Below are 7,851 nucleotides of genomic sequence, written 5' to 3' on the forward strand. Positions count from 1 at the left end.
TTATAATATATTAATAGTAGTGTATAATACAGTAATATAATAATTGCCCCAGTTCCATAAGGCATTGAACTGGGATCAGAAGGCCTGAAAGAGAGAACTGAGGGGTGAGCAAACATAAAAAAACTGACAGCCTGTCTAGAGTCTTATCAGGCTGTAATATTCATATTTTCACACGGTGGCTATATACACATAGAAGCAGGATGTGGGGAGGGTGATGATGCAGGGTCTTCTTTGTTTTGGTGAACTCAGGGGGAGTCAGATGTTTTCCAGAATAGGATATTAGGTAGGTAAAGAGGTCAAAGAAGCAGAAGGATGGAACACAACATTATATACCTGTCCATAAGTTTTGTTATTCATTTATTTTTATCTAAGTGAATAATTTCCCACAAAAGCTACCTATCCATAAGATCTATTATTCATTTGTACTTACCTAGGCTGCTACTTTTCCACCAGGGCTACCTGTCTACAAGATCTATAGCTATCTGTTCTAGGGTTAGTGCTTTCCCACAGAGACCAAGACTTTGTGTCAGTAAGCATGTATGAGTGACTTAGGTTTGTGGCTGACTTAGGAAATTAATGTATAAGCAAGGTTGTTCCCAAAAGGGCTCTCTTGGTTGTATTAGAGCAGATGCATCCAGGAAGCTTAGAAGGGTGGGAGAAGTGGAAAGCACTGGCAAGCTTCTCCCCAGGAGGGTGTTAGAGGGGTCTTCTACACCAGTTGTAATGTAAGCATTCTTAGTGCTTACTCGTAGATAGTGAAAAGCATTTCCCAAATGACCATAACATTTATCATCTTGTAAACAAAGAGATGCTTCTGCCCTAGAAAATGTACTAGGAAGTGTATATATTGGCAAGGCAAAAGAGGATAGTAGAAAGTTTATAGGTATGTAGATAGGTAGGTAAGAAAAAAAAGATAGATAGATAGATAGATAGATAGATACATACATACATACATACATACATACATACATAGTCACTTAGGTAGGTGCATAGCCATGAAGTTGTTATGCTGTAAAAGTGAGCACTAGGAGATAATGTTTGAAGGCACATTGAGAATTTCCAATGTGCACCCTCAGAGGACCTTGGTGTGAATCCTTCCTTCTAGGAGGAGTTAGTGAGAGATGGAAATGTGCTGCAGGGATCCTGGTGGGACACATAGTCAATGGTCACTGTGCTTTGTGTCTAGGTGTCTGTCATCTTGGGTTCACTTGAGTCCTTTGAGAGAGCTCCAAGTTGTATAAGTGCCTAGATCCTGCACAGGTAGGTAGGTGGGTGTGTACTAGAATACAGAAAGAAGGATTCATGGTGAGAGTGACTTGGGGACTTTGGAGGAAAGAAAAAGAGAAAAGCGTCCCCTGAGTACTGCATGGTGTTTGGTGAAGTGCTGGGGTGTGGTGGAGTTAGGGTGGAGTTTTATAGAGAGGAGAGAGATTGTGAGGGAGCTGGAAGTAGCTCATAATGGTTGCCTGGATTTTTAGTAAGTTGCCTAGAGATGCTTACTTGGTAAGAGCTTAGAATTGGGAGCTCGACGACAGGACCTGGTTGTCAATGAGGTAGGTTGGGAAGAAATATTCATTTCTTCTTCTGATATGTACTTGTCCTGAGCTCAGGGTGCTAGGTTGCCTGCAGGGATGGTTGTGGAAGTGGGCATCCAGCTCCTCTGAGCCTCTGAGGTGGACAGATGACTGGATAACTTTGTGGAGCAGCATCTACCAGAACTCATATTGAGGGGTACCTGAGATACCAAACTATGTGCCCAGGTAAGGAGACCAATGTCTTTGGTGGGGCTTCATTTCATCTCCCACCATAGTCTGGGCTCAGGCCAGGTAAACAGTAGGCCTCCGGGACACACAGAGATGTCCACCCATTGCCCTGGGTCCAGTGCAGAGCCTCTGGCTGCTAGGTGGGAAGCCAAAGTTGGGCCTTGTGCCCCATGGAAACGGATGGTTCCAAATCCCCACATCAAGTAGCCTCTGTTCAACTTCCCCTTTACCCTGAGATCTCCATTCTACCACCTGGGTGCCCTTCCAACTGAGGGTCATTCTGTGAGGGCCTTCTTGTCTGGGTTTCATTACATGGCAACTTGAAAGAGTGTGCCCAGAAACCAGAGTCTTTATCCCCAAGAAAAGAACTGGCTGTCAGCTTTTAATGACCCACCATTTGGGCAAGGTCAGGTAGCCAGAAGCTGGATGTATCTCTGGGAAGTACCTGCCCACACCTCTTAGTGCTTGCCACCTTCCTGATGAATCATTCAGTGGCTGGCAGGTGCCCTGCAGTTGAGGAGTGCCTGTGATGTGTGACCCTTCCATCTCTGCCATGCACAACCTCCTGTTCCCTGACACTTATGCACCCACATCCACATTCCTGAACCATATAGGCAGGAGGAAGCATTCACACACAAAGGGTCTTGCTTGTGAGTGTACACACACACACACACACACACACACACACACACATACACACCATGCAACAGCAAACAAAACCATAACTTAGACATTCTCAGTGTCCTTCATGGACACACATCACTGGAGAGTGGAAACCAAAGTACTTGACCAGGTTCTGGAAAATGTTGCCAGCTGCTTGGCATTTTTTTCCTCAGGAAGGGCAAAGGAAAAGTGCCCATGCAGCCTCAAAGTTGGCATTCTCAGTGCTCTACTCCCATCAAGCAGAATTGATTTGAGGATTCCTCATACACATCTCTGTGCCTCTCTGAACATGGTGGCATAACTTCTTGGGAAAGACTCTAATCTTGCTGCACAGGTGGGACTAGAGGCTCCTGAGGGCTTCTTGGCCTAGCAGAGGCCTCTGAGCAAGCAGGGTCCAGCTGACCAGAGAACAAGGCCTGCACCAACAGGTTTGGCTAGTCTGACTCAGGAAGCACAGCCTCCCAGTTCCTGAGTGCAGCGCAGGGGGACATCTTAAGTTGAACAGAATCACAGTTACTCTCTACACAGGAATCTGCAGCCAGGCAGCATCTAGGTTATTGTGGGCAACTTGCCCTGCCCATCCCTGTTAATCAGAGTAATACTGGTACTTCTTGCTTTAGTTTGAGGCTCACCAGGTGCTGCCTCACAGGATGACATCCCTACCTCCACCTTCTCTTGTTACTAACACACAGAGAATAGGGTTTGGGGACAGGCTATACTGATTCTCTGAGCTGTCTCAACAACTCAGGGCTCAGAACCTTTTGTGACCAGATATCCTTAAGCAGTTAATGTCCTCCCTGCCAACCCCAGCCCCACCTCTACCTTTTTCTAGGTCAAGATTTGTTATCTCTGGCTTTTTAAAAAGAAATTGTTCTCTTCTGGATCTGTGTTTCAGGTGAGGATAGGAGTTCTAGGCCTTTCAGAAAACCACTCATGTCCCCCAAACCCTTCAATGGTCTGGGAGGCTCCCCTATCATCCTATGCAAGCAACCTCATGATGTGCCCCAAGGAGTCAAGAAGCCTAGGTAGTTTTTGGCTCAAGGTCAAAGTGAGTAGATACAGCCAGAGTATGCTGTAGTCCTAAGGGTGTCCACAACTGCCCAGGCTGCCAGGGAACCATCCAGGCCAGGTCCCTTGAATGTCTCCTGGCTCTGATGCCTGACACATAAACAGGTAGCAAAGTCTGGGATTCTCCTGACTATATTACCTTCCCTATCATCCAGAGAGGTGAGACAGGATGAAGGCTCAAAAGACACCTGTCCTTCTCTGCTATGTCCAGGGATTTCTGGAACAATACACATGGTTCTGGAATTAACAGGTAGACAGTCTCAGATCCCAGAAAACTGGGTGACCAGAGTTTCTCTCTGTCTCTGTCTCTTTCTCTCTCTGTATTTGTGTCTCTGTCTGTCTTTTTTCTCTCTCTCTCACTCTCTCTCTACTCTCTGTCTCTTTCTGTTTATCTGTCTCTCTTTATCTTTGTATATGTGTTTACATGTGTGTATGTCTGTATGTTTCTATATATCAATTCACTGTGTATTCTCTAGGGAGGAAAATAGGCCCTTAATTGCCCTAAAACATTTCCATTTTGTGATCTTGGTGTATTATTTTTTATGGTGTTGGACTCAACATTGTCTGGGAAGGGGTGGTTTGGAGGAATGGGAATGCTATAAGCCTGTATGTGTGCCTATGCCATAGCTCAGGTTGACACAATGTTTAGAAAGGTTTAAGTGGGACAACAGATAAATTGGTCCTGATGGTACCTCTCTGTCTTGGTGTATTAATGACATATTGCTTAGCAATAAATAATGTGGAGGGTGGCAGGACCCTTCCTTTTTGGGGGGTTACAGGCCTTGCACCTCTGGGAATTCAGAGCAAGCCTGCCTGGATAGAAAGAGCTCTATTGTTTGTATCAAAGAAGATCACTCTAGGAAGTTTGGTCGAGAGGTAGAAATGGAAAGCAATGGCAGGCTTCTCTCCTGCGGGTTGTTAGAGGGGTCTTCTTCCACCAGCTGTGAAGTAAGTTCTCAACAGTGCAGGGGTGGACATCTGGAGACTCTCAGTGCTCATGAAAGAAAGGCTTGCTGGAGGATCGTAAAAAGCATTTCACCCATGAACATGGCATTCATCATCTGGTAAACAGAGCAGCCCTTCTTCCCTAGAAAATGTACCTGGAAGTATATATATTGGCGCACCAAAAGGAGATAGTAGGAGATTCGTAAGTAGGCAGGTAGGTAGGTAGGTAGGAAAAAGATTAATAAATAGATACATAGATACATAGATACATAGATATATGATATAGATAGATAGATAGATAGATAGATAGATAGATAGATAGATAGCCAGGCATTTGTTTTCTTGAACTGGTAGTGAGCACTTGGAGACAATGTTTGAAGGTATATTGAGAATCTCCAATGGGCTCCCTCATAGGACCTTGGAGTGAATTGTTCTAGGAGAAATCTGTGAGGGAAGGAGATGTACTGCAGGGATACTGGTGATAAATACTCATTGTGCTGTCATTCTTGGTCCACTTGAATCCCTTCAGAAAGAGCTCTCAGTTTCATGTGTGCCTAGCCCCTGTACAGATAAGTAGGTTGGTGTGTACTAAGATACAGAAGGAAAGATCCATGGTGAGAGTGACTTGCAGACTTTAGAGGAAGGAAGGAAAGCAAAGTGTCCTCTGAGAACTGCATGGTGCTTGCTGAAGAGCTGCGGTGTGGTGGAAGTGGGGTGGAAAGTTAGAGAGAATGAAGAGATTGTGAGAAAGCTGAAATTAACTCATAATGGTTGAATTGGTTCCTGGTCGCCTGAAGATGCTTACTTGGTATGTGCTTAGAATTGGAAGCTCGAGGTCAGGGCCTTGTCAAGGAGGCAGTTTGGGATAAAATATTCATTTCTTCTTTTGATATGTCCTTGTCCACAGCTCAGCTTGCTAGGTGTCCTGCAGTTGAGACTCTGGAAGTGGGTAGCCAGCCTCTCTGGGCTTCTGAGTTGTACAGATTACTGGATACCTTTGTGGAGCAGCATCCACCAGGATTCATATTGAGGGGTAACTGACATAACAACTTCTGTGCCTGAGTACGTAGACCAAGGTGTTCAGGGGTTGTGGGACTATTTTTAACCTCTCAGTGCACTCTGGGCCCAGGCCAGCAAAACAGGAAGCCTTATGAATACAGAGGACACCCCACTCATGGCCCTGGGTCCACTGCTGAGTCCTACACTGCCTGGTGAGAAGCTAGTGTTGAGCCTAGTGTCTCATGGAGGGGGTTGGATTCCAACCCCAACCACTTGAGGCCTCTATTCACCTTCCCCTGTGTCCCGAGCTCTCTGATACCACCACCTGGGTGTCCTACCAGCCAAGGGCCATCCTGGGAGGGTTTTACTGGCTGGCTGTCTTGAACTGAAAACTTGAGAGAGTGTCCCCAGGGACCACAAAGTCAGCATCCACAAGAAGATAACTGGCGGTAGGATTTAGGGTCACCTCTATATACTGGGTCAGGCAGGCAGGTGCTAAATTAATCTCTGGTCTTTACCCAGTCCCAGTGTCCTGGCTGGGCACTGAGTGTGTAAGGCCATCTCTTGGTCCTCAAGACCAGGAGTTTGTTTCTGAGACTCTGCCCCTGGGGTCCAGAGTGGCAGGAGGCTTTAGATAGAGCTCCCAGAGGACCTTTTGTAAGTACCTGCTTATAACTTTTAGTGTTTGCTGACCTGCCACATTCTTCAGTGGCTGGCGGGTACCCTGATGTTAAGTAGTACCTCTGATGGGTGACCCTTCAATCTTTAGTATACACAACCTCCTGCTCTCAGACACTCATGCACCCACATCCACATTCCTGAACTTTATAGGCAGGCGAGAACACACACACACACAAACACACACACAAACACAATGCAACAACCTACAAAATCATAGCTTAGGCATACCCATTTTCCTACATGAACACCCACATCTGGCCAGTGGAAGCCCCAGTGCTTGGCCATGTTTTTGGTAGCTGGCTGGCATCCTTTGCCTCAGGAAGGGCAGAAGGAGAGCTCTCATTCAGCCTGGTAGATGGCATTCTCCATGCTCTACTGCCATCAAGTAAAAATGTTTTGAGGTTTCTGCCTGCACATGCCTGTGCCTCTCTGAACATGGCTGCGGACCTGCTTGGATGGGAGCCACTATATTCTGGTTGCATGGTGGGGGGGACTAGAGGCCTTCTAGGCCCAATAGAGGCCTGTAAGTGAGCTGGATCCAGCTGAACAGAACACAGGGCCTGCGACACAGGGTTTGGCTAGTCTCAGTGAGGAAGCACATCCTGCCAGGTCCTGAGTGCAGTACAGGTGGACATCATAGGTTTTACAGTGTTACAGGACCCTTCTACACAGGCATCTGCACCCAGGGATGCATCTGGGTTCTTGTGGGTCACTTGTCATTCTCATCCCTGTTCATCAGAGTAATCTGTGTCCATTTTGCTTTTGTTTGAGGCTGCCCAGCAGCTGCCTTACAGGATGTCTTTCCTGCCACCAAGACTCCTAGTTAGTAACCCACAAAGGATCAGAGTGTTGTGACAGGCTACCACGATTCACTGAGCTGTCTCTATATCTTACTGCTTGGTGGCTTTTGTCACCAGATATTGTTAAGCAGTTAATGTTCTCTCTGCCAACCCTAGCCCCATGTAAACCCCTTCCTAGGTCTATGGTTGTTATCTCTGGCATTCCTATTATTTAAAAAAGGCTCTTTCCTGGAGCCATGCTTCAGGTGGGGGTAAGGTTCCCAGGCCTGGCAGAAAATCACCCAAGTCTCCAGAACCCTTCCATAGTATGGGAGCTCCACCACAATCCTATGCAAGCAACCTCATGATGTGACCCAAGGGCAAGAGGAGCCTAGACATTGTCTTGGCTTGATGTCAAAGTGATTAAAACAACCAGAGTATGCTGTAGTTTCTAGTGTGTTCATAACAGCCCATGCTGCCAGGGAATCATAATGGCCAGGTCCCTTAAAAGCCTCTTGGCTCTGATGCGTGACACAGAAACAAGAAGCAGAGTCTGGGCTTCTCTTCACTAGCTTACCTTTCCTATCATCCACTGAGTTGAGACAGGATGAATGCTGAAAAGCCACCTGGCCTTCTCTGCCAAATCCAGGAATTTCTGGAAGAATAGACAGGATTATGGAATTCAAAGATGGACAGTCTCAGATCCAAGAAAACTGGGAGTTGAGAGGAAGAAAGAATAGCAAAGTATATCCTAAGTGCTACATGGTAGTTGGTGAAGGGCTGGGGTATGGTGGAGGTGGTGTGGCTGGTTAGAGAGAGGAGAGAGATTGTGAGGAAGCTGGAATTAGCTCATAATGGTTGCCTGGTTTTCTGGTCAGTTGCCTGGAGATGCTTAATTGGTAGGTGCTTAGAATTGGAAGCTCAAGGTCAGGGCCTTGTCAATGGGGCAAGTT

Source organism: Arvicanthis niloticus (genome assembly GCF_011762505.2).
Source record: "Arvicanthis niloticus isolate mArvNil1 chromosome Y unlocalized genomic scaffold, mArvNil1.pat.X SUPER_Y_unloc_5, whole genome shotgun sequence".
NCBI classification, from domain to species: domain Eukaryota; kingdom Metazoa; phylum Chordata; class Mammalia; order Rodentia; family Muridae; genus Arvicanthis; species Arvicanthis niloticus.